The sequence below is a fragment of the Ascaphus truei genome, chromosome 15 (assembly GCF_040206685.1).
Source record: "Ascaphus truei isolate aAscTru1 chromosome 15, aAscTru1.hap1, whole genome shotgun sequence".
NCBI classification, from domain to species: domain Eukaryota; kingdom Metazoa; phylum Chordata; class Amphibia; order Anura; family Ascaphidae; genus Ascaphus; species Ascaphus truei.
In genome coordinates, this window is record NC_134497.1 from 54,319,299 (window position 1) to 54,346,282 (window position 26,984).

The window sequence follows — 26,984 nt, forward strand, 5'->3', positions numbered from 1 at the left end:
CTAAGCAGTGCTTTCTAAACCTGTTGAAGGAAAAAACAACTTAGCTTGAATTTGACTGAAAAAATGGTCATTAATGTACTGTAATAATTGTAACTCTCTGAAGTTTACAGAAAATTAACAAATTAATCAAATGTAAACTTTATGGAATCTTTTGTGAAACAGAATGATTCTCATTAAGAACAAATGTACTTTCTGCTAGTATATGTGCCATATAAATTATTTTTGGTAATCATTCAAATCTTCACCTGAATTAATGAAATGATTATGAAAACAATCACTTCATTGCTTTTAATTAAAGTTTAGCAAGAAGTACGAAAACCACATGTTCCTTTGTCCCTACACTATAATTAAGGGGGTTTTGTGTAAAAGACCAGACACTTGTTAATTCTTAATAATAATAAAAATGATAACTTTTTGGTGGAAACTGCTTTGCCCTTGTTCTTCTTGCCCTAATTGCACTATGACTCTGCTCTTCTAATCTCTGACATCCAAGTTAGATCTTTTTCCCTTTACTTCTTTTAACCCCTTATCTTTTTTTCTGCCTCAGATCTGTTTCATACTGTACATTGAATGTGGTTAACAAAATGTATTTCTCGTCATTGTTCGAGAACCCAATAGCAGCTTCATTTTACAAAGATAATGTTGTTTAAACAATGTGTACAAACAAGTCATGTATTTCTCTTTATGAAAATATTCTCAAGGTTATTTGGTTCATATTGGTCATCATTCAAAAGTGAGTGTTACCCATATCCACTCAAAAGCCATCTGTGTGACTGAATTCAGTGCTACCAGCTATGTAGTCATGGCCGAGTGTTTAAGGCGATGGACTAGAAATCCATTGGGGTTTCCCCGCGCAGGTTCAAATCCTGCTGACTACGTTGACTTTTTCAGAGGTAAAGTGTTATTAACAACTTCACTGTACTTTTCATTTTGTTTGTATCTGCTTGGCAAAGCAATCTTTACTTACTGGAATATGTGGCACACTAAAGAAGAAAACACTCTGAATTCTTCAAACATTTCCCAAGTTATACTTTTTAGGGTGCTGCTGGCTGTAAAACATTTAATAAAGGACTACATTTCAATAAATGCATTGTCTTATATTGATAAGTATCTCTATGCTGCAACATAGTGCTAAGAGGTCATTTGTGTGCAATACTTTGCACAACATGTAATAGAGGAGAAACGGTTTACCCCTACACAAATAACTTAATGTCACAAAGGATTGTGAGCACTTTAGTGTGAAAGTGAGGGATTTCTTCCACTTTATAATTACAGATAATATTTGACTTCTTCTTAATGACTGTGCTAAGTACAGCATATATTGAGATGTGTACATTCTTAACAGTCTGCCAAAACTATATTATTTAAATATATTGGGAATAATAAACTTTATAATTTAACTGCTTATCACACTTCAGCACAAATAGCTTTTTGTTATAATATGCATTTGTAATGTTTTTTTATTATCATTCACAAAAGCTAAGCAGTGCTTTCTAAACCTGTTGAAGGAAAAAACAACTTAGCTTGAATTTGACTGAAAAAATGGTCATTAATGTACTGTAATAATTGTAACTCTCTGAAGTTTACAGAAAATTAACAAATTAATCAAATGTAAACTTTATGGAATCTTTTGTGAAACAGAATGATTCTCATTAAGAACAAATGTACTTTCTGCTAGTATATCTGCTATATAAATTATTTTTGGTAATCATTCAAATCTTCACCTGAATTAATGAAATGATTATGAAAACAATCACTTCATTGCTTTTAATTAAAGTTTAGCAAGAAGTACAAAAACCACATGTTCCTTTGTCCCTACACTATAATTAAGGGGGTTTTGTGTAAAAGACCAGACACTTGTTAATTCTTAATAATAATAAAAATGATAACTTTTTGGTGGAAACTGCTTTGCCCTTGTTCTTCTTGCCCTAATTGCACTATGACTCTGCTCTTCTAATCTCTGACATCCAAGTTAGATCTTTTTCCCTTTACTCCTTTTAACCCCTTATCTTTTTTTTCTGCCTCAGATCTGTTTCATACTGTACATTGAATGTGGTTAACAAAATGTATTTCTCGTCATTGTTCGAGAACCCAATAGCAGCTTCATTTTACAAAGATAATGTTGTTTAAACAATGTGTACAAACAAGTCATGTATTTCTCTTTATGAAAATGATCTCAAGGTCAGTTTATTCATATTGGTCATCATTCATAAGTGAGTGTTACCCCAATCCGTTCAAGAGCCAACTGTGTGACAGATATCAGAGTTGTCAGCTATGTAGTCATGGCCGAGTGGTTAAGGCGATGGATTCGAAATCCATTGGGGTTTCCCTGCGCAGGTTCAAATCCTGCTGACTACGTTGACTTTTTCAGAGGTAAAGTGTTATTAACAACTTCACTGTACTTTTCATTTTGTTTGTATCTGCTTGGCAAAGCAATCTTTACTTACTGGAATATGTGGCACACTAAAGAAGAAAACACTCTGAATTCTTCAAACATTTCCCAAGTTATACATTTTAGGGTGCTACTGGCTGTAAAACATTTAATAAAGGACTACATTTCAATAAATGCATTGTCTTATATTGATAAGTATCTCTATGCTGCAACATAGTGCTAAGAGGTCATTTGTGTGCAATACTTTGCACAACATGTAATAGAGGAGAAACGGTTTACCCCTACACAAATAACTTAATGTCACAAAGGATTGTGAGCACTTTAGTGTGAAAGTAAGGGATTTCTTCCACTTTATAATTACAGATAATATTTGACTTCTTCTTAATGACTGTGCTAAGTACAGCATATATTGAGATGTGTACATTCTTAACAGTCTGCCAAAACTATATTATTTAAATATATTGGGAATAATAAACTTTATAATTTAACTGCTTATCTCACTTCAGCACAAATAGCTTTTTGTTATAATATGCATTTGTAATGTTTTTTTATTATCATTCACAAAAGCTAAGCAGTGCTTTCTAAACCTGTTGAAGGAAAAAACAACTTAGCTTGAATTTGACTGAAAAAATGGTCATTAATGTACTGTAATAATTGTAACTCTCTGAAGTTTACAGAAAATTAACAAATTAATCAAATGTAAACTTTATGGAATCTTTTGTGAAACAGAATGATTCTCATTAAGAACAAATGTACTTTCTGCTAGTATATGTGCCATATAAATTATTTTTGGTAATCATTCAAATCTTCACCTGAATTAATGAAATGATTATGAAAACAATCACTTCATTGCTTTTAATTAAAGTTTAGCAAGAAGTACGAAAACCACATGTTCCTTTGTCCCTACACTATAATTAAGGGGGTTTTGTGTAAAAGACCAGACACTTGTTAATTCTTAATAATAATAAAAATGATAACTTTTTGGTGGAAACTGCTTTGCCCTTGTTCTTCTTGCCCTAATTGCACTATGACTCTGCTCTTCTAATCTCTGACATCCAAGTTAGATCTTTTTCCCTTTACTTCTTTTAACCCCTTATCTTTTTTTCTGCCTCAGATCTGTTTCATACTGTACATTGAATGTGGTTAACAAAATGTATTTCTCGTCATTGTTCGAGAACCCAATAGCAGCTTCATTTTACAAAGATAATGTTGTTTAAACAATGTGTACAAACAAGTCATGTATTTCTCTTTATGAAAATATTCTCAAGGTTATTTGGTTCATATTGGTCATCATTCAAAAGTGAGTGTTACCCATATCCACTCAAAAGCCATCTGTGTGACTGAATTCAGTGCTACCAGCTATGTAGTCATGGCCGAGTGTTTAAGGCGATGGACTAGAAATCCATTGGGGTTTCCCCGCGCAGGTTCAAATCCTGCTGACTACGTTGACTTTTTCAGAGGTAAAGTGTTATTAACAACTTCACTGTACTTTTCATTTTGTTTGTATCTGCTTGGCAAAGCAATCTTTACTTACTGGAATATGTGGCACACTAAAGAAGAAAACACTCTGAATTCTTCAAACATTTCCCAAGTTATACTTTTTAGGGTGCTGCTGGCTGTAAAACATTTAATAAAGGACTACATTTCAATAAATGCATTGTCTTATATTGATAAGTATCTCTATGCTGCAACATAGTGCTAAGAGGTCATTTGTGTGCAATACTTTGCACAACATGTAATAGAGGAGAAACGGTTTACCCCTACACAAATAACTTAATGTCACAAAGGATTGTGAGCACTTTAGTGTGAAAGTGAGGGATTTCTTCCACTTTATAATTACAGATAATATTTGACTTCTTCTTAATGACTGTGCTAAGTACAGCATATATTGAGATGTGTACATTCTTAACAGTCTGCCAAAACTATATTATTTAAATATATTGGGAATAATAAACTTTATAATTTAACTGCTTATCACACTTCAGCACAAATAGCTTTTTGTTATAATATGCATTTGTAATGTTTTTTTATTATCATTCACAAAAGCTAAGCAGTGCTTTCTAAACCTGTTGAAGGAAAAAACAACTTAGCTTGAATTTGACTGAAAAAATGGTCATTAATGTACTGTAATAATTGTAACTCTCTGAAGTTTACAGAAAATTAACAAATTAATCAAATGTAAACTTTATGGAATCTTTTGTGAAACAGAATGATTCTCATTAAGAACAAATGTACTTTCTGCTAGTATATCTGCTATATAAATTATTTTTGGTAATCATTCAAATCTTCACCTGAATTAATGAAATGATTATGAAAACAATCACTTCATTGCTTTTAATTAAAGTTTAGCAAGAAGTACAAAAACCACATGTTCCTTTGTCCCTACACTATAATTAAGGGGGTTTTGTGTAAAAGACCAGACACTTGTTAATTCTTAATAATAATAAAAATGATAACTTTTTGGTGGAAACTGCTTTGCCCTTGTTCTTCTTGCCCTAATTGCACTATGACTCTGCTCTTCTAATCTCTGACATCCAAGTTAGATCTTTTTCCCTTTACTCCTTTTAACCCCTTATCTTTTTTTTCTGCCTCAGATCTGTTTCATACTGTACATTGAATGTGGTTAACAAAATGTATTTCTCGTCATTGTTCGAGAACCCAATAGCAGCTTCATTTTACAAAGATAATGTTGTTTAAACAATGTGTACAAACAAGTCATGTATTTCTCTTTATGAAAATGATCTCAAGGTCAGTTTATTCATATTGGTCATCATTCATAAGTGAGTGTTACCCCAATCCGTTCAAGAGCCAACTGTGTGACAGATATCAGAGTTGTCAGCTATGTAGTCATGGCCGAGTGGTTAAGGCGATGGATTCGAAATCCATTGGGGTTTCCCTGCGCAGGTTCAAATCCTGCTGACTACGTTGACTTTTTCAGAGGTAAAGTGTTATTAACAACTTCACTGTACTTTTCATTTTGTTTGTATCTGCTTGGCAAAGCAATCTTTACTTACTGGAATATGTGGCACACTAAAGAAGAAAACACTCTGAATTCTTCAAACATTTCCCAAGTTATACATTTTAGGGTGCTACTGGCTGTAAAACATTTAATAAAGGACTACATTTCAATAAATGCATTGTCTTATATTGATAAGTATCTCTATGCTGCAACATAGTGCTAAGAGGTCATTTGTGTGCAATACTTTGCACAACATGTAATAGAGGAGAAACGGTTTACCCCTACACAAATAACTTAATGTCACAAAGGATTGTGAGCACTTTAGTGTGAAAGTAAGGGATTTCTTCCACTTTATAATTACAGATAATATTTGACTTCTTCTTAATGACTGTGCTAAGTACAGCATATATTGAGATGTGTACATTCTTAACAGTCTGCCAAAACTATATTATTTAAATATATTGGGAATAATAAACTTTATAATTTAACTGCTTATCTCACTTCAGCACAAATAGCTTTTTGTTATAATATGCATTTGTAATGTTTTTTTATTATCATTCACAAAAGCTAAGCAGTGCTTTCTAAACCTGTTGAAGGAAAAAACAACTTAGCTTGAATTTGACTGAAAAAATGGTCATTAATGTACTGTAATAATTGTAACTCTCTGAAATTTACAGAAAATTAACAAATTAATCAAATGTAAACTTTATGGAATCTTTTGTGAAACAGAATGATTCTCATTAAGAACAAATGTACTTTCTGCTAGTATATCTGCTATATAAATTATTTTTGGTAATCATTCAAATCTTCACCTGAATTAATGAAATGATTATGAAAACAATCACTTCATTGCTTTTAATTAAAGTTTAGCAAGAAGTACAAAAACCACATGTTCCTTTGTCCCTACACTATAATTAAGGGGGTTTTGTGTAAAAGACCAGACACTTGTTAATTCTTAATAATAATAAAAATGATAACTTTTTGGTGGAAACTGCTTTGCCCTTGTTCTTCTTGCCCTAATTGCACTATGACTCTGCTCTTCTAATCTCTGACATCCAAGTTAGATCTTTTTCCCTTTACTTCTTTTAACCCCTTATCTTTTTTTCTGCCTCAGATCTGTTTCATACTGTACATTGAATGTGGTTAACAAAATGTATTTCTCGTCATTGTTCGAGAACCCAATAGCAGCTTCATTTTACAAAGATAATGTTGTTTAAACAATGTGTACAAACAAGTCATGTATTTCTCTTTATGAAAATATTCTCAAGGTTATTTGGTTCATATTGGTCATCATTCAAAAGTGAGTGTTACCCATATCCACTCAAAAGCCATCTGTGTGACTGAATTCAGTGCTACCAGCTATGTAGTCATGGCCGAGTGTTTAAGGCGATGGACTAGAAATCCATTGGGGTTTCCCCGCGCAGGTTCAAATCCTGCTGACTACGTTGACTTTTTCAGAGGTAAAGTGTTATTAACAACTTCACTGTACTTTTCATTTTGTTTGTATCTGCTTGGCAAAGCAATCTTTACTTACTGGAATATGTGGCACACTAAAGAAGAAAACACTCTGAATTCTTCAAACATTTCCCAAGTTATACTTTTTAGGGTGCTGCTGGCTGTAAAACATTTAATAAAGGACTACATTTCAATAAATGCATTGTCTTATATTGATAAGTATCTCTATGCTGCAACATAGTGCTAAGAGGTCATTTGTGTGCAATACTTTGCACAACATGTAATAGAGGAGAAACGGTTTACCCCTACACAAATAACTTAATGTCACAAAGGATTGTGAGCACTTTAGTGTGAAAGTGAGGGATTTCTTCCACTTTATAATTACAGATAATATTTGACTTCTTCTTAATGACTGTGCTAAGTACAGCATATATTGAGATGTGTACATTCTTAACAGTCTGCCAAAACTATATTATTTAAATATATTGGGAATAATAAACTTTATAATTTAACTGCTTATCACACTTCAGCACAAATAGCTTTTTGTTATAATATGCATTTGTAATGTTTTTTTATTATCATTCACAAAAGCTAAGCAGTGCTTTCTAAACCTGTTGAAGGAAAAAACAACTTAGCTTGAATTTGACTGAAAAAATGGTCATTAATGTACTGTAATAATTGTAACTCTCTGAAGTTTACAGAAAATTAACAAATTAATCAAATGTAAACTTTATGGAATCTTTTGTGAAACAGAATGATTCTCATTAAGAACAAATGTACTTTCTGCTAGTATATCTGCTATATAAATTATTTTTGGTAATCATTCAAATCTTCACCTGAATTAATGAAATGATTATGAAAACAATCACTTCATTGCTTTTAATTAAAGTTTAGCAAGAAGTACAAAAACCACATGTTCCTTTGTCCCTACACTATAATTAAGGGGGTTTTGTGTAAAAGACCAGACACTTGTTAATTCTTAATAATAATAAAAATGATAACTTTTTGGTGGAAACTGCTTTGCCCTTGTTCTTCTTGCCCTAATTGCACTATGACTCTGCTCTTCTAATCTCTGACATCCAAGTTAGATCTTTTTCCCTTTACTCCTTTTAACCCCTTATCTTTTTTTTCTGCCTCAGATCTGTTTCATACTGTACATTGAATGTGGTTAACAAAATGTATTTCTCGTCATTGTTCGAGAACCCAATAGCAGCTTCATTTTACAAAGATAATGTTGTTTAAACAATGTGTACAAACAAGTCATGTATTTCTCTTTATGAAAATGATCTCAAGGTCAGTTTATTCATATTGGTCATCATTCATAAGTGAGTGTTACCCCAATCCGTTCAAGAGCCAACTGTGTGACAGATATCAGAGTTGTCAGCTATGTAGTCATGGCCGAGTGGTTAAGGCGATGGATTCGAAATCCATTGGGGTTTCCCTGCGCAGGTTCAAATCCTGCTGACTACGTTGACTTTTTCAGAGGTAAAGTGTTATTAACAACTTCACTGTACTTTTCATTTTGTTTGTATCTGCTTGGCAAAGCAATCTTTACTTACTGGAATATGTGGCACACTAAAGAAGAAAACACTCTGAATTCTTCAAACATTTCCCAAGTTATACATTTTAGGGTGCTACTGGCTGTAAAACATTTAATAAAGGACTACATTTCAATAAATGCATTGTCTTATATTGATAAGTATCTCTATGCTGCAACATAGTGCTAAGAGGTCATTTGTGTGCAATACTTTGCACAACATGTAATAGAGGAGAAACGGTTTACCCCTACACAAATAACTTAATGTCACAAAGGATTGTGAGCACTTTAGTGTGAAAGTAAGGGATTTCTTCCACTTTATAATTACAGATAATATTTGACTTCTTCTTAATGACTGTGCTAAGTACAGCATATATTGAGATGTGTACATTCTTAACAGTCTGCCAAAACTATATTATTTAAATATATTGGGAATAATAAACTTTATAATTTAACTGCTTATCTCACTTCAGCACAAATAGCTTTTTGTTATAATATGCATTTGTAATGTTTTTTTATTATCATTCACAAAAGCTAAGCAGTGCTTTCTAAACCTGTTGAAGGAAAAAACAACTTAGCTTGAATTTGACTGAAAAAATGGTCATTAATGTACTGTAATAATTGTAACTCTCTGAAATTTACAGAAAATTAACAAATTAATCAAATGTAAACTTTATGGAATCTTTTGTGAAACAGAATGATTCTCATTAAGAACAAATGTACTTTCTGCTAGTATATCTGCTATATAAATTATTTTTGGTAATCATTCAAATCTTCACCTGAATTAATGAAATGATTATGAAAACAATCACTTCATTGCTTTTAATTAAAGTTTAGCAAGAAGTACAAAAACCACATGTTCCTTTGTCCCTACACTATAATTAAGGGGGTTTTGTGTAAAAGACCAGACACTTGTTAATTCTTAATAATAATAAAAATGATAACTTTTTGGTGGAAACTGCTTTGCCCTTGTTCTTCTTGCCCTAATTGCACTATGACTCTGCTCTTCTAATCTCTGACATCCAAGTTAGATCTTTTTCCCTTTACTTCTTTTAACCCCTTATCTTTTTTTCTGCCTCAGATCTGTTTCATACTGTACATTGAATGTGGTTAACAAAATGTATTTCTCGTCATTGTTCGAGAACCCAATAGCAGCTTCATTTTACAAAGATAATGTTGTTTAAACAATGTGTACAAACAAGTCATGTATTTCTCTTTATGAAAATATTCTCAAGGTTATTTGGTTCATATTGGTCATCATTCAAAAGTGAGTGTTACCCATATCCACTCAAAAGCCATCTGTGTGACTGAATTCAGTGCTACCAGCTATGTAGTCATGGCCGAGTGTTTAAGGCGATGGACTAGAAATCCATTGGGGTTTCCCCGCGCAGGTTCAAATCCTGCTGACTACGTTGACTTTTTCAGAGGTAAAGTGTTATTAACAACTTCACTGTACTTTTCATTTTGTTTGTATCTGCTTGGCAAAGCAATCTTTACTTACTGGAATATGTGGCACACTAAAGAAGAAAACACTCTGAATTCTTCAAACATTTCCCAAGTTATACTTTTTAGGGTGCTGCTGGCTGTAAAACATTTAATAAAGGACTACATTTCAATAAATGCATTGTCTTATATTGATAAGTATCTCTATGCTGCAACATAGTGCTAAGAGGTCATTTGTGTGCAATACTTTGCACAACATGTAATAGAGGAGAAACGGTTTACCCCTACACAAATAACTTAATGTCACAAAGGATTGTGAGCACTTTAGTGTGAAAGTGAGGGATTTCTTCCACTTTATAATTACAGATAATATTTGACTTCTTCTTAATGACTGTGCTAAGTACAGCATATATTGAGATGTGTACATTCTTAACAGTCTGCCAAAACTATATTATTTAAATATATTGGGAATAATAAACTTTATAATTTAACTGCTTATCACACTTCAGCACAAATAGCTTTTTGTTATAATATGCATTTGTAATGTTTTTTTATTATCATTCACAAAAGCTAAGCAGTGCTTTCTAAACCTGTTGAAGGAAAAAACAACTTAGCTTGAATTTGACTGAAAAAATGGTCATTAATGTACTGTAATAATTGTAACTCTCTGAAGTTTACAGAAAATTAACAAATTAATCAAATGTAAACTTTATGGAATCTTTTGTGAAACAGAATGATTCTCATTAAGAACAAATGTACTTTCTGCTAGTATATCTGCTATATAAATTATTTTTGGTAATCATTCAAATCTTCACCTGAATTAATGAAATGATTATGAAAACAATCACTTCATTGCTTTTAATTAAAGTTTAGCAAGAAGTACAAAAAACACATGTTCCTTTGTCCCTACACTATAATTAAGGGGGTTTTGTGTAAAAGACCAGACACTTGTTAATTCTTAATAATAATAAAAATGATAACTTTTTGGTGGAAACTGCTTTGCCCTTGTTCTTCTTGCCCTAATTGCACTATGACTCTGCTCTTCTAATCTCTGACATCCAAGTTAGATCTTTTTCCCTTTACTCCTTTTAACCCCTTATCTTTTTTTTCTGCCTCAGATCTGTTTCATACTGTACATTGAATGTGGTTAACAAAATGTATTTCTCGTCATTGTTCGAGAACCCAATAGCAGCTTCATTTTACAAAGATAATGTTGTTTAAACAATGTGTACAAACAAGTCATGTATTTCTCTTTATGAAAATGATCTCAAGGTCAGTTTATTCATATTGGTCATCATTCATAAGTGAGTGTTACCCCAATCCGTTCAAGAGCCAACTGTGTGACAGATATCAGAGTTGTCAGCTATGTAGTCATGGCCGAGTGGTTAAGGCGATGGATTCGAAATCCATTGGGGTTTCCCTGCGCAGGTTCAAATCCTGCTGACTACGTTGACTTTTTCAGAGGTAAAGTGTTATTAACAACTTCACTGTACTTTTCATTTTGTTTGTATCTGCTTGGCAAAGCAATCTTTACTTACTGGAATATGTGGCACACTAAAGAAGAAAACACTCTGAATTCTTCAAACATTTCCCAAGTTATACATTTTAGGGTGCTACTGGCTGTAAAACATTTAATAAAGGACTACATTTCAATAAATGCATTGTCTTATATTGATAAGTATCTCTATGCTGCAACATAGTGCTAAGAGTTCATTTGTGTGCAATACTTTGCACAACATGTAATAGAGGAGAAACGGTTTACCCCTACACAAATAACTTAATGTCACAAAGGATTGTGAGCACTTTAGTGTGAAAGTAAGGGATTTCTTCCACTTTATAATTACAGATAATATTTGACTTCTTCTTAATGACTGTGCTAAGTACAGCATATATTGAGATGTGTACATTCTTAACAGTCTGCCAAAACTATATTATTTAAATATATTGGGAATAATAAACTTTATAATTTAACTGCTTATCACACTTCAGCACAAATAGCTTTTTGTTATAATATGCATTTGTAATGTTTTTTTATTATCATTCACAAAAGCTAAGCAGTGCTTTCTAAACCTGTTGAAGGAAAAAACAACTTAGCTTGAATTTGACTGAAAAAATGGTCATTAATGTACTGTAATAATTGTAACTCTCTGAAGTTTACAGAAAATTAACAAATTAATCAAATGTAAACTTTATGGAATCTTTTGTGAAACAGAATGATTCTCATTAAGAACAAATGTACTTTCTGCTAATATATCTGCTATATAAATTATTTTTGGTAATCATTCAAATCTTCACCTGAATTAATGAAATGATTATGAAAACAATCACTTCATTGCTTTTAATTAAAGTTTAGCAAGAAGTACAAAAACCACATGTTCCTTTGTCCCTACACTATAATTAAGGGGGTTTTGTGTATAAGACCAGACACTTGTTAATTCTTAATAATAATAAAAATGATAACTTTTTGGTGGAAACTGCTTTGCCCTTGTTCTTCTTGCCCTAATTGCACTATGACTCTGCTCTTCTAATCTCTGACATCCAAGTTAGATCTTTTTCCCTTTACTCCTTTTAACCCCTTATCTTTTTTTTCTGCCTCAGATCTGTTTCATACTGTACATTGAATGTGGTTAACAAAATGTATTTCTCGTCATTGTTCGAGAACCCAATAGCAGCTTCATTTTACAAAGATAATGTTGTTTAAACAATGTGTACAAACAAGTCATGTATTTCTCTTTATGAAAATGATCTCAAGGTCAGTTTATTCATATTGGTCATCATTCATAAGTGAGTGTTACCCCAATCCGTTCAAGAGCCAACTGTGTGACAGATATCAGAGTTGTCAGCTATGTAGTCATGGCCGAGTGGTTAAGGCGATGGATTCGAAATCCATTGGGGTTTCCCTGCGCAGGTTCAAATCCTGCTGACTACGTTGACTTTTTCAGTGGTAAAGTGTTATTAAAAACTTCACTGTACTTTTCATTTTGTTTGTATCTGCTTGGCAAAGCAATCTTTACTTACTGGAATATGTGGCACACTAAAGAAGAAAACACTCTGAATTCTTCAAACATTTCCCAAGTTATACATTTTAGGGTGCTACTGGCTGTAAAACATTTAATAAAGGACTACATTTCAATAAATGCATTGTCTTATATTGATAAGTATCTCTATGCTGCAACATAGTGCTAAGAGGTCATTTGTGTGCAATACTTTGCACAACATGTAATAGAGGAGAAACGGTTTACCCCTACACAAATAACTTAATGTCACAAAGGATTGTGAGCACTTTAGTGTGAAAGTAAGGGATTTCTTCCACTTTATAATTACAGATAATATTTGACTTCTTCTTAATGACTGTGCTAAGTACAGCATATATTGAGATGTGTACATTCTTAACAGTCTGCCAAAACTATATTATTTAAATATATTGGGAATAATAAACTTTATAATTTAACTGCTTATCTCACTTCAGCACAAATAACTTTTTGTTATAATATGCATCTGTAATGTTTTTTTATTATCATTCACAAAAGCTAAGCAGTGCTTTCTAAACCTGTTGAAGGAAAAAACAACTTAGCTTGAATTTGACTGAAAAAATGGTCATTAATGTACTGTAATAATTGTAACTCTCTGAAGTTTACAGAAAATTAACAAATTAATCAAATGTAAACTTTATGGAATCTTTTGTGAAACAGAATGATTCTCATTAAGAACAAATGTACTTTCTGCTAGTATATCTGCTATATAAATTATTTTTGGTAATCATTCAAATCTTCACCTGAATTAATGAAATGATTATGAAAACAATCACTTCATTGCTTTTAATTAAAGTTTAGCAAGAAGTACAAAAACCACATGTTCCTTTGTCCCTACACTATAATTAAGGGGGTTTTGTGTAAAAGACCAGACACTTGTTAATTCTTAATAATAATAAAAATGATAACTTTTTGGTGGAAACTGCTTTGCCCTTGTTCTTCTTGCCCTAATTGCACTATGACTCTGCTCTTCTAATCTCTGACATCCAAGTTAGATCTTTTTCCCTTTACTCCTTTTAACCCCTTATCTTTTTTTTCTGCCTCAGATCTGTTTCATACTGTACATTGAATGTGGTTAACAAAATGTATTTCTCGTCATTGTTCGAGAACCCAATAGCAGCTTCATTTTACAAAGATAATGTTGTTTAAACAATGTGTACAAACAAGTCATGTATTTCTCTTTATGAAAATGATCTCAAGGTCAGTTGGTTCATATTGGTCATCATTCATAAGTGAGTGTTACCCCAATCCGTTCAAGAGCCAACTGTGTGACAGAAATCAGAGTTGTCAGCTATGTAGTCATGGCCGAGTGGTTAAGGCGATGGATTCGAAATCCATTGGGGTTTCCCTGCGCAGGTTCAAATCCTGCTGACTACGTTGACTTTTTCAGTGGTAAAGTGTTATTAAAAACTTCACTGTACTTTTCATTTTGTTTGTATCTGCTTGGCAAAGCAATCTTTACTTACTGGAATATGTGGCACACTAAAGAAGAAAACACTCTGAATTCTTCAAACATTTCCCAAGTTATACATTTTAGGGTGCTACTGGCTGTAAAACATTTAATAAAGGACTACATTTCAATAAATGCATTGTCTTATATTGATAAGTATCTCTATGCTGCAACATAGTGCTAAGAGGTCATTTGTGTGCAATACTTTGCACAACATGTAATAGAGGAGAAACGGTTTACCCCTACACAAATAACTTAATGTCACAAAGGATTGTGAGCACTTTAGTGTGAAAGTAAGGGATTTCTTCCACTTTATAATTACAGATAATATTTGACTTCTTCTTAATGACTGTGCTAAGTACAGCATATATTGAGATGTGTACATTCTTAACAGTCTGCCAAAACTATATTATTTAAATATATTGGGAATAATAAACTTTATAATTTAACTGCTTATCTCACTTCAGCACAAATAACTTTTTGTTATAATATGCATCTGTAATGTTTTTTTATTATCATTCACAAAAGCTAAGCAGTGCTTTCTAAACCTGTTGAAGGAAAAAACAACTTAGCTTGAATTTGACTGAAAAAATGGTCATTAATGTACTGTAATAATTGTAACTCTCTGAAGTTTACAGAAAATTAACAAATTAATCAAATGTAAACTTTATGGAATCTTTTGTGAAACAGAATGATTCTCATTAAGAACAAATGTACTTTCTGCTAGTATATCTGCTATATAAATTATTTTTGGTAATCATTCAAATCTTCACCTGAATTAATGAAATGATTATGAAAACAATCACTTCATTGCTTTTAATTAAAGTTTAGCAAGAAGTACAAAAACCACATGTTCCTTTGTCCCTACACTATAATTAAGGGGGTTTTGTGTAAAAGACCAGACACTTGTTAATTCTTAATAATAATAAAAATGATAACTTTTTGGTGGAAACTGCTTTGCCCTTGTTCTTCTTGCCCTAATTGCACTATGACTCTGCTCTTCTAATCTCTGACATCCAAGTTAGATCTTTTTCCCTTTACTCCTTTTAACCCCTTATCTTTTTTTTCTGCCTCAGATCTGTTTCATACTGTACATTGAATGTGGTTAACAAAATGTATTTCTCGTCATTGTTCGAGAACCCAATAGCAGCTTCATTTTACAAAGATAATGTTGTTTAAACAATGTGTACAAACAAGTCATGTATTTCTCTTTATGAAAATGATCTCAAGGTCAGTTGGTTCATATTGGTCATCATTCATAAGTGAGTGTTACCCCAATCCGTTCAAGAGCCAACTGTGTGACAGAAATCAGAGTTGTCAGCTATGTAGTCATGGCCGAGTGGTTAAGGCGATGGATTTGAAATCCATTGGGGTTTCCCTGCGCAGGTTCAAATCCTGCTGACTACATTGACTTTTTCAGTGGTAAAGTGTTATTAAAAACTTCACTGTACTTTTCATTTTGTTTGTATCTGCTTGGCAAAGCAATCTTTACTTACTGGAATATGTGGCACACTAAAGAAGAAAACACTCTGAATTCTTCAAACATTTCCCAAGTTATACATTTTAGGGTGCTGCTGGCTGTAAAACATTTAATAAAGGACTACATTTCAATAAATGCATTGTCTTATATTGATAAGTATCTCTATGCTGCAACATAGTGCTAAGAGGTCATTTGTGTGCAATACTTTGCACAACATGTAATAGAGGAGAAACGGTTTACCCCTACACAAATAACTTAATGTCACAAAGGATTGTGAGCACTTTAGTGTGAAAGTAAGGGATTTCTTCCACTTTATAATTACAGATAATATTTGACTTCTTCTTAATGACTGTGCTAAGTACAGCATATATTGAGATGTGTACATTCTTAACAGTCTGCCAAAACTATATTATTTAAATATATTGGGAATAATAAACTTTATAATTTAACTGCTTATCTCACTTCAGCACAAATAGCTTTTTGTTATAATATGCATTTGTAATGTTTTTTTATTATCATTCACAAAAGCTAAGCAGTGCTTTCTAAACCTGTTGAAGGAAAAAACAACTTAGCTTGAATTTGACTGAAAAAATGGTCATTAATGTACTGTAATAATTGTAACTCTCTGAAGTTTACAGAAAATTAACAAATTAATCAAATGTAAACTTTATGGAATCTTTTGTGAAACAGAATGATTCTCATTAAGAACAAATGTACTTTCTGCTAGTATATGTGCCATATAAATTATTTTTGGTAATCATTCAAATCTTCACCTGAATTAATGAAATGATTATGAAAACAATCACTTCATTGCTTTTAATTAAAGTTTAGCAAGAAGTACGAAAACCACATGTTCCTTTGTCCCTACACTATAATTAAGGGGGTTTTGTGTAAAAGACCAGACACTTGTTAATTCTTAATAATAATAAAAATGATAACTTTTTGGTGGAAACTGCTTTGCCCTTGTTCTTCTTGCCCTAATTGCACTATGACTCTGCTCTTCTAATCTCTGACATCCAAGTTAGATCTTTTTCCCTTTACTTCTTTTAACCCCTTATCTTTTTTTCTGCCTCAGATCTGTTTCATACTGTACATTGAATGTGGTTAACAAAATGTATTTCTCGTCATTGTTCGAGAACCCAATAGCAGCTTCATTTTACAAAGATAATGTTGTTTAAACAATGTGTACAAACAAGTCATGTATTTCTCTTTATGAAAATATTCTCAAGGTTATTTGGTTCATATTGGTCATCATTCAAAAGTGAGTGTTACCCATATCCACTCAAAAGCCATCTGTGTGACTGAATTCAGTGCTACCAGCTATGTAGTCATGGCCGAGTGTTTAAGGCGATGGACTAGAAATCCATTGGGGTTTCCCCGCGCAGGTTCAAATCCTGCTGACTACGTTGACTTTTTCAGAGGTAAAGTGTTATTAACAACTTCACTGTACTTTTCATTTTGTTTGTATCTGCTTGGCAAAGCAATCTTTACTTACTGGAATATGTGGCACACTAAAGAAGAAAACACTCTGAATTCTTCAAACATTTCCCAAGTTATACTTTTTAGGGTGCTGCTGGCTGTAAAACATTTAATAAAGGACTACATTTCAATAAATGCATTGTCTTATATTGATAAGTATCTCTATGCTGCAACATAGTGCTAAGAGGTCATTTGTGTGCAATACTTTGCACAACATGTAATAGAGGAGAAACGGTTTACCCCTACACAAATAACTTAATGTCACAAAGGATTGTGAGCACTTTAGTGTGAAAGTGAGGGATTTCTTCCACTTTATAATTACAGATAATATTTGACTTCTTCTTAATGACTGTGCTAAGTACAGCATATATTGAGATGTGTACATTCTTAACAGTCTGCCAAAACTATATTATTTAAATATATTGGGAATAATAAACTTTATAATTTAACTGCTTATCACACTTCAGCACAAATAGCTTTTTGTTATAATATGCATTTGTAATGTTTTTTTATTATCATTCACAAAAGCTAAGCAGTGCTTTCTAAACCTGTTGAAGGAAAAAACAACTTAGCTTGAATTTGACTGAAAAAATGGTCATTAATGTACTGTAATAATTGTAACTCTCTGAAGTTTACAGAAAATTAACAAATTAATCAAATGTAAACTTTATGGAATCTTTTGTGAAACAGAATGATTCTCATTAAGAACAAATGTACTTTCTGCTAGTATATCTGCTATATAAATTATTTTTGGTAATCATTCAAATCTTCACCTGAATTAATGAAATGATTATGAAAACAATCACTTCATTGCTTTTAATTAAAGTTTAGCAAGAAGTACAAAAACCACATGTTCCTTTGTCCCTACACTATAATTAAGGGGGTTTTGTGTAAAAGACCAGACACTTGTTAATTCTTAATAATAATAAAAATGATAACTTTTTGGTGGAAACTGCTTTGCCCTTGTTCTTCTTGCCCTAATTGCACTATGACTCTGCTCTTCTAATCTCTGACATCCAAGTTAGATCTTTTTCCCTTTACTCCTTTTAACCCCTTATCTTTTTTTTCTGCCTCAGATCTGTTTCATACTGTACATTGAATGTGGTTAACAAAATGTATTTCTCGTCATTGTTCGAGAACCCAATAGCAGCTTCATTTTACAAAGATAATGTTGTTTAAACAATGTGTACAAACAAGTCATGTATTTCTCTTTATGAAAATGATCTCAAGGTCAGTTTATTCATATTGGTCATCATTCATAAGTGAGTGTTACCCCAATCCGTTCAAGAGCCAACTGTGTGACAGATATCAGAGTTGTCAGCTATGTAGTCATGGCCGAGTGGTTAAGGCGATGGATTCGAAATCCATTGGGGTTTCCCTGCGCAGGTTCAAATCCTGCTGACTACGTTGACTTTTTCAGAGGTAAAGTGTTATTAACAACTTCACTGTACTTTTCATTTTGTTTGTATCTGCTTGGCAAAGCAATCTTTACTTACTGGAATATGTGGCACACTAAAGAAGAAAACACTCTGAATTCTTCAAACATTTCCCAAGTTATACATTTTAGGGTGCTACTGGCTGTAAAACATTTAATAAAGGACGGCATTTCAATAAATGCATTGTCTTATATTGATAAGTATCTCTATGCTGCAACATAGTGCTAAGAGGTCATTTGTGTGCAATACTTTGCACAACATGTAATAGAGGAGAAACGGTTTACCCCTACACAAATAACTTAATGTCACAAAGGATTGTGAGCACTTTAGTGTGAAAGTAAGGGATTTCTTCCACTTTATAATTACAGATAATATTTGACTTCTTCTTAATGACTGTGCTAAGTACAGCATATATTGAGATGTGTACATTCTTAACAGTCTGCCAAAACTATATTATTTAAATATATTGGGAATAATAAACTTTATAATTTAACTGCTTATCTCACTTCAGCACAAATAGCTTTTTGTTATAATATGCATTTGTAATGTTTTTTTATTATCATTCACAAAAGCTAAGCAGTGCTTTCTAAACCTGTTGAAGGAAAAAACAACTTAGCTTGAATTTGACTGAAAAAATGGTCATTAATGTACTGTAATAATTGTAACTCTCTGAAATTTACAGAAAATTAACAAATTAATCAAATGTAAACTTTATGGAATCTTTTGTGAAACAGAATGATTCTCATTAAGAACAAATGTACTTTCTGCTAGTATATCTGCTATATAAATTATTTTTGGTAATCATTCAAATCTTCACCTGAATTAATGAAATGATTATGAAAACAATCACTTCATTGCTTTTAATTAAAGTTTAGCAAGAAGTACAAAAACCACATGTTCCTTTGTCCCTACACTATAATTAAGGGGGTTTTGTGTAAAAGACCAGACACTTGTTAATTCTTAATAATAATAAAAATGATAACTTTTTGGTGGAAACTGCTTTGCCCTTGTTCTTCTTGCCCTAATTGCACTATGACTCTGCTCTTCTAATCTCTGACATCCAAGTTAGATCTTTTTCCCTTTACTTCTTTTAACCCCTTATCTTTTTTTCTGCCTCAGATCTGTTTCATACTGTACATTGAATGTGGTTAACAAAATGTATTTCTCGTCATTGTTCGAGAACCCAATAGCAGCTTCATTTTACAAAGATAATGTTGTTTAAACAATGTGTACAAACAAGTCATGTATTTCTCTTTATGAAAATATTCTCAAGGTTATTTGGTTCATATTGGTCATCATTCAAAAGTGAGTGTTACCCATATCCACTCAAAAGCCATCTGTGTGACTGAATTCAGTGCTACCAGCTATGTAGTCATGGCCGAGTGTTTAAGGCGATGGACTAGAAATCCATTGGGGTTTCCCCGCGCAGGTTCAAATCCTGCTGACTACGTTGACTTTTTCAGAGGTAAAGTGTTATTAACAACTTCACTGTACTTTTCATTTTGTTTGTATCTGCTTGGCAAAGCAATCTTTACTTACTGGAATATGTGGCACACTAAAGAAGAAAACACTCTGAATTCTTCAAACATTTCCCAAGTTATACTTTTTAGGGTGCTGCTGGCTGTAAAACATTTAATAAAGGACTACATTTCAATAAATGCATTGTCTTATATTGATAAGTATCTCTATGCTGCAACATAGTGCTAAGAGGTCATTTGTGTGCAATACTTTGCACAACATGTAATAGAGGAGAAACGGTTTACCCCTACACAAATAACTTAATGTCACAAAGGATTGTGAGCACTTTAGTGTGAAAGTGAGGGATTTCTTCCACTTTATAATTACAGATAATATTTGACTTCTTCTTAATGACTGTGCTAAGTACAGCATATATTGAGATGTGTACATTCTTAACAGTCTGCCAAAACTATATTATTTAAATATATTGGGAATAATAAACTTTATAATTTAACTGCTTATCACACTTCAGCACAAATAGCTTTTTGTTATAATATGCATTTGTAATGTTTTTTTATTATCATTCACAAAAGCTAAGCAGTGCTTTCTAAACCTGTTGAAGGAAAAAACAACTTAGCTTGAATTTGACTGAAAAAATGGTCATTAATGTACTGTAATAATTGTAACTCTCTGAAGTTTACAGAAAATTAACAAATTAATCAAATGTAAACTTTATGGAATCTTTTGTGAAACAGAATGATTCTCATTAAGAACAAATGTACTTTCTGCTAGTATATCTGCTATATAAATTATTTTTGGTAATCATTCAAATCTTCACCTGAATTAATGAAATGATTATGAAAACAATCACTTCATTGCTTTTAATTAAAGTTTAGCAAGAAGTACAAAAACCACATGTTCCTTTGTCCCTACACTATAATTAAGGGGGTTTTGTGTAAAAGACCAGACACTTGTTAATTCTTAATAATAATAAAAATGATAACTTTTTGGTGGAAACTGCTTTGCCCTTGTTCTTCTTGCCCTAATTGCACTATGACTCTGCTCTTCTAATCTCTGACATCCAAGTTAGATCTTTTTCCCTTTACTCCTTTTAACCCCTTATCTTTTTTTTCTGCCTCAGATCTGTTTCATACTGTACATTGAATGTGGTTAACAAAATGTATTTCTCGTCATTGTTCGAGAACCCAATAGCAGCTTCATTTTACAAAGATAATGTTGTTTAAACAATGTGTACAAACAAGTCATGTATTTCTCTTTATGAAAATGATCTCAAGGTCAGTTTATTCATATTGGTCATCATTCATAAGTGAGTGTTACCCCAATCCGTTCAAGAGCCAACTGTGTGACAGATATCAGAGTTGTCAGCTATGTAGTCATGGCCGAGTGGTTAAGGCGATGGATTCGAAATCCATTGGGGTTTCCCTGCGCAGGTTCAAATCCTGCTGACTACGTTGACTTTTTCAGAGGTAAAGTGTTATTAACAACTTCACTGTACTTTTCATTTTGTTTGTATCTGCTTGGCAAAGCAATCTTTACTTACTGGAATATGTGGCACACTAAAGAAGAAAACACTCTGAATTCTTCAAACATTTCCCAAGTTATACATTTTAGGGTGCTACTGGCTGTAAAACATTTAATAAAGGACTACATTTCAATAAATGCATTGTCTTATATTGATAAGTATCTCTATGCTGCAACATAGTGCTAAGAGGTCATTTGTGTGCAATACTTTGCACAACATGTAATAGAGGAGAAACGGTTTACCCCTACACAAATAACTTAATGTCACAAAGGATTGTGAGCACTTTAGTGTGAAAGTAAGGGATTTCTTCCACTTTATAATTACAGATAATATTTGACTTCTTCTTAATGACTGTGCTAAGTACAGCATATATTGAGATGTGTACATTCTTAACAGTCTGCCAAAACTATATTATTTAAATATATTGGGAATAATAAACTTTATAATTTAACTGCTTATCACACTTCAGCACAAATAGCTTTTTGTTATAATATGCATTTGTAATGTTTTTTTATTATCATTCACAAAAGCTAAGCAGTGCTTTCTAAACCTGTTGAAGGAAAAAACAACTTAGCTTGAATTTGACTGAAAAAATGGTCATTAATGTACTGTAATAATTGTAACTCTCTGAAGTTTACAGAAAATTAACAAATTAATCAAATGTAAACTTTATGGAATCTTTTGTGAAACAGAATGATTCTCATTAAGAACAAATGTACTTTCTGCTAGTATATCTGCTATATAAATTATTTTTGGTAATCATTCAAATCTTCACCTGAATTAATGAAATGATTATGAAAACAATCACTTCATTGCTTTTAATTAAAGTTTAGCAAGAAGTACAAAAACCACATGTTCCTTTGTCCCTACACTATAATTAAGGGGGTTTTGTGTAAAAGACCAGACACTTGTTAATTCTTAATAATAATAAAAATGATAACTTTTTGGTGGAAACTGCTTTGCCCTTGTTCTTCTTGCCCTAATTGCACTATGACTCTGCTCTTCTAATCTCTGACATCCAAGTTAGATCTTTTTCCCTTTACTCCTTTTAACCCCTTATCTTTTTTTTCTGCCTCAGATCTGTTTCATACTGTACATTGAATGTGGTTAACAAAATGTATTTCTCGTCATTGTTCGAGAACCCAATAGCAGCTTCATTTTACAAAGATAATGTTGTTTAAACAATGTGTACAAACAAGTCATGTATTTCTCTTTATGAAAATATTCTCAAGGTTATTTGGTTCATATTGGTCATCATTCAAAAGTGAGTGTTACCCATATCCACTCAAAAGCCATCTGTGTGACTGAATTCAGTGCTACCAGCTATGTAGTCATGGCCGAGTGGTTAAGGCGATGGACTAGAAATCCATTGGGGTTTCCCCGCGCAGGTTCAAATCCTGCTGACTACGTTGACTTTTTCAGAGGTAAAGTGTTATTAACAACTTCACTGTACTTTTCATTTTGTTTGTATCTGCTTGGCAAAGCAATCTTTACTTACTGGAATATGTGGCACACTAAAGAAGAAAACACTCTGAATTCTTCAAACATTTCCCAAGTTATACATTTTAGGGTGCTGCTGGCTGTAAAACATTTAATAAAGGACTACATTTCAATAAATGCATTGTCTTATATTGATAAGTATCTCTATGCTGCAACATAGTGCTAAGAGGTCATTTGTGTGCAATACTTTGCACAACATGTAATAGAGGAGAAACGGTTTACCCCTACACAAATAACTTAATGTCACAAAGGATTGTGAGCACTTTAGTGTGAAAGTAAGGGATTTCTTCCACTTTATAATTACAGATAATATTTGACTTCTTCTTAATGACTGTGCTAAGTACAGCATATATTGAGATGTGTACATTCTTAACAGTCTGCCAAAACTATATTATTTAAATATATTGGGAATAATAAACTTTATAATTTAACTGCTTATCACACTTCAGCACAAATAGCTTTTTGTTATAATATGCATTTGTAATGTTTTTTTATTATCATTCACAAAAGCTAAGCAGTGCTTTCTAAACCTGTTGAAGGAAAAAACAACTTAGCTTGAATTTGACTGAAAAAATGGTCATTAATGTACTGTAATAATTGTAACTCTCTGAAGTTTACAGAAAATTAACAAATTAATCAAATGTAAACTTTATGGAATCTTTTGTGAAACAGAATGATTCTCATTAAGAACAAATGTACTTTCTGCTAGTATATCTGCTATATAAATTATTTTTGGTAATCATTCAAATCTTCACCTGAATTAATGAAATGATTATGAAAACAATCACTTCATTGCTTTTAATTAAAGTTTAGCAAGAAGTACGAAAACCACATGTTCCTTTGTCCCTACACTATAATTAAGGGGGTTTTGTGTAAAAGACCAGACACTTGTTAATTCTTAATAATAATAAAAATGATAACTTTTTGGTGGAAACTGCTTTGCCCTTGTTCTTCTTGCCCTAATTGCACTATGACTCTGCTCTTCTAATCTCTGACATCCAAGTTAGATCTTTTTCCCTTTACTTCTTTTAACCCCTTATCTTTTTTTCTGCCTCAGATCTGTTTCATACTGTACATTGAATGTGGTTAACAAAATGTATTTCTCGTCATTGTTCGAGAACCCAATAGCAGCTTCATTTTACAAAGATAATGTTGTTTAAACAATGTGTACAAACAAGTCATGTGTTTCTCTTTATGAAAATATTCTCAAGGTTATTTGGTTCATATTGGTCATCATTCAAAAGTGAGTGTTACCCATATCCACTCAAAAGCCATCTGTGTGACTGAATTCAGTGCTTCCAGCTATGTAGTCATGGCCGAGTGGTTAAGGCGATGGACTAGAAATCCATTGGGGTTTCCCCGCGCAGGTTCAAATCCTGCTGACTACGTTGACTTTTTCAGAGGTAAAGTGTTATTAACAACTTCACTGTACTTTTCATTTTGTTTGTATCTGCTTGGCAAAGCAATCTTTACTTACTGGAATATGTGGCACACTAAAGAAGAAAACACTCTGAATTCTTCAAACATTTCCCAAGTTATACATTTTAGGGTGCTGCTGGCTGTAAAACATTTAATAAAGGACTACATTTCAATAAATGCATTGTCTTATATTGATAAGTATCTCTATGCTGCAACATAGTGCTAAGAGGTCATTTGTGTGCAATACTTTGCACAACATGTAATAGAGGAGAAACGGTTTACCCCTACACAAATAACTTAATGTCACAAAGGATTGTGAGCACTTTAGTGTGAAAGTAAGGGATTTCTTCCACTTTATAATTACAGATAATATTTGACTTCTTCTTAATGACTGTGCTAAGTACAGCATATATTGAGATGTGTACATTCTTAACAGTCTGCCAAAACTATATTATTTAAATATATTGGGAATAATAAACTTTATAATTTAACTGCTTATCACACTTCAGCACAAATAGCTTTTTGTTATAATATGCATTTGTAATGTTTTTTTATTATCATTCACAAAAGCTAAGCAGTGCTTTCTAAACCTGTTGAAGGAAAAAACAACTTAGCTTGAATTTTACTGAAAAAATGGTCATTAATGTACTGTAATAATTGTAACTCTCTGAAGTTTACAGAAAATTAACAAATTAATCAAATGTAAACTTTATGGAATCTTTTGTGAAACAGAATGATTCTCATTAAGAACAAATGTACTTTCTGCTAGTATATCTGCTATATAAATTATTTTTGGTAATCATTCAAATCTTCACCTGAATTAATGAAATGATTATGAAAACAATCACTTCATTGCTTTTAATTAAAGTTTAGCAAGAAGTACGAAAACCACATGTTCCTTTGTCCCTACACTATAATTAAGGGGGTTTTGTGTAAAAGACCAGACACTTGTTAATTCTTAATAATAATAAAAATGATAACTTTTTGGTGGAAACTGCTTTGCCCTTGTTCTTCTTGCCCTAATTGCACTATGACTCTGCTCTTCTAATCTCTGACATCCAAGTTAGATCTTTTTCCCTTTACTCCTTTTAACCCCTTATCTTTTTTTTCTGCCTCAGATCTGTTTCATACTGTACATTGAATGTGGTTAACAAAATGTATTTCTCGTCATTGTTCGAGAACCCAATAGCAGCTTCATTTTACAAAGATAATGTTGTTTAAACAATGTGTACAAACATGTCATGTATTTCTCTTTATGAAAATATTCTCAAGGTTATTTGGTTCATATTGGTCAACATTCAAAAGTGAGTGTTACCCATATCCACTGAAAAGCCATCTGTGTGACTGAATTCAATGCTACCAGCTATGTAGTCATGGCCGAGTGGTTAAGGCGATGGACTAGAAATCCATTGGGGTTTCCACGTGCAGGTTCAAATCCTGTTGACTACGTTGACTTTTTCAGTGGTAAAGTGTTATTAAAAACTTCACTGCACTTTTCATTTTGTTTGTATCTGCTTGGCAAAGCAATCTTTACTTACTGGAATATGTGGCACACTAAAGAAGAAAACACTCTGAATTCTTCAAACATTTCCCAAGTTATACATTTTAGGGTGCTGCTGGCTGTAAAACATTTAATAAAGGACTCCATTTCAATAAATGCATTGTCTTCTATTGATAAGTATCTCTATGCTGCAACATAGTGCTAAGAGGTAATTTGTGTGCAATAATTTGCACAACATAAAATAGAGGAGAAACGGGTTACCCCTACAGAAAAACTTAAGTTGACAGAGGATAATGAGCACTTTAGTGTGAGAGTGAGGGAATTCTTCCACTTTATATTTAGAGATAATATTTGACTTCTTCTTAATGACTGTGCTAAGTACTGCATGTATTGGGATCTGTACATTATTTACAGTCTGCCAAAACTATATTGTTTAAGTATAATGGGAATAATCAATGTTATAGTTCAACTTATTATCACACTTCATCACAAATAGCTTTTTGTTATGAAAAAGCATTTGTAATGTTTTATTGTTATCATTCACAAAAGCTAAGCAGGGTTTTCTAAATCTGTTGAAGAAAAAAACAACTTAGCTTGACTTTTACTGAAAATGGTCACTCATGTACTGTAATAATTGTAATTCCCTGAAGTTTACAGAAAATTAAGAAATTAATCAAATGTAAACTTTTTCGTACTTTGATATTAAATTCAGAGACAGAACATTTTATATTAAAATCAGATTGAATGTTTTTGGGGCGTTCAATATGATCTTATAGGGGTTCTGTTTGTTTTTGTCTTGCAGATTAAGAATATTGAATAACTAATTCTTGGACATGTTTATTTTGTTGATACTTTTGCCATAGTCTGCATATTGATTGTTCCCTCTAGATACCCAAGAGA

At 32.3% G+C, this 26,984-nt stretch overlaps 18 non-coding genes across 18 annotated transcripts; all 18 read left to right on the top strand.

Moving 5' to 3' along the window:
- The first annotated feature begins 796 nt into the window (after positions 1–796).
- Positions 797–878, top strand: TRNAS-AGA (transfer RNA serine (anticodon AGA)). Its single transcript has one exon. It is a non-coding gene; the product is annotated as a tRNA-Ser (tRNA).
- A 1,398-nt stretch (positions 879–2,276) lies between these two features.
- Positions 2,277–2,358, top strand: TRNAS-CGA (transfer RNA serine (anticodon CGA)). Its single transcript has one exon. It is a non-coding gene; the product is annotated as a tRNA-Ser (tRNA).
- Positions 2,359–3,755: 1,397 nt separating this feature from the next.
- On the top strand, positions 3,756–3,837 carry TRNAS-AGA (transfer RNA serine (anticodon AGA)). Its single transcript has one exon. It is a non-coding gene; the product is annotated as a tRNA-Ser (tRNA).
- A 1,398-nt stretch (positions 3,838–5,235) lies between these two features.
- On the top strand, positions 5,236–5,317 carry TRNAS-CGA (transfer RNA serine (anticodon CGA)). The gene has a single exon. It is a non-coding gene; the product is annotated as a tRNA-Ser (tRNA).
- Positions 5,318–6,714: 1,397 nt separating this feature from the next.
- Positions 6,715–6,796, top strand: TRNAS-AGA (transfer RNA serine (anticodon AGA)). Its single transcript has one exon. It is a non-coding gene; the product is annotated as a tRNA-Ser (tRNA).
- A 1,398-nt stretch (positions 6,797–8,194) lies between these two features.
- TRNAS-CGA (transfer RNA serine (anticodon CGA)) lies at positions 8,195–8,276 on the top strand. The gene has a single exon. It is a non-coding gene; the product is annotated as a tRNA-Ser (tRNA).
- Positions 8,277–9,673: 1,397 nt separating this feature from the next.
- Positions 9,674–9,755, top strand: TRNAS-AGA (transfer RNA serine (anticodon AGA)). Its single transcript has one exon. It is a non-coding gene; the product is annotated as a tRNA-Ser (tRNA).
- A 1,398-nt stretch (positions 9,756–11,153) lies between these two features.
- On the top strand, positions 11,154–11,235 carry TRNAS-CGA (transfer RNA serine (anticodon CGA)). Its single transcript has one exon. It is a non-coding gene; the product is annotated as a tRNA-Ser (tRNA).
- Positions 11,236–12,633: 1,398 nt separating this feature from the next.
- TRNAS-CGA (transfer RNA serine (anticodon CGA)) lies at positions 12,634–12,715 on the top strand. Its single transcript has one exon. It is a non-coding gene; the product is annotated as a tRNA-Ser (tRNA).
- A 1,398-nt stretch (positions 12,716–14,113) lies between these two features.
- Positions 14,114–14,195, top strand: TRNAS-CGA (transfer RNA serine (anticodon CGA)). Its single transcript has one exon. It is a non-coding gene; the product is annotated as a tRNA-Ser (tRNA).
- A 1,398-nt stretch (positions 14,196–15,593) lies between these two features.
- Positions 15,594–15,675, top strand: TRNAS-UGA (transfer RNA serine (anticodon UGA)). The gene has a single exon. It is a non-coding gene; the product is annotated as a tRNA-Ser (tRNA).
- A 1,397-nt stretch (positions 15,676–17,072) lies between these two features.
- Positions 17,073–17,154, top strand: TRNAS-AGA (transfer RNA serine (anticodon AGA)). The gene has a single exon. It is a non-coding gene; the product is annotated as a tRNA-Ser (tRNA).
- Positions 17,155–18,552: 1,398 nt separating this feature from the next.
- Positions 18,553–18,634, top strand: TRNAS-CGA (transfer RNA serine (anticodon CGA)). Its single transcript has one exon. It is a non-coding gene; the product is annotated as a tRNA-Ser (tRNA).
- Positions 18,635–20,031: 1,397 nt separating this feature from the next.
- TRNAS-AGA (transfer RNA serine (anticodon AGA)) lies at positions 20,032–20,113 on the top strand. Its single transcript has one exon. It is a non-coding gene; the product is annotated as a tRNA-Ser (tRNA).
- A 1,398-nt stretch (positions 20,114–21,511) lies between these two features.
- Positions 21,512–21,593, top strand: TRNAS-CGA (transfer RNA serine (anticodon CGA)). The gene has a single exon. It is a non-coding gene; the product is annotated as a tRNA-Ser (tRNA).
- Positions 21,594–22,991: 1,398 nt separating this feature from the next.
- Positions 22,992–23,073, top strand: TRNAS-AGA (transfer RNA serine (anticodon AGA)). Its single transcript has one exon. It is a non-coding gene; the product is annotated as a tRNA-Ser (tRNA).
- Positions 23,074–24,470: 1,397 nt separating this feature from the next.
- On the top strand, positions 24,471–24,552 carry TRNAS-AGA (transfer RNA serine (anticodon AGA)). The gene has a single exon. It is a non-coding gene; the product is annotated as a tRNA-Ser (tRNA).
- A 1,398-nt stretch (positions 24,553–25,950) lies between these two features.
- TRNAS-AGA (transfer RNA serine (anticodon AGA)) lies at positions 25,951–26,032 on the top strand. Its single transcript has one exon. It is a non-coding gene; the product is annotated as a tRNA-Ser (tRNA).
- Positions 26,033–26,984: the final 952 nt, after the last annotated feature.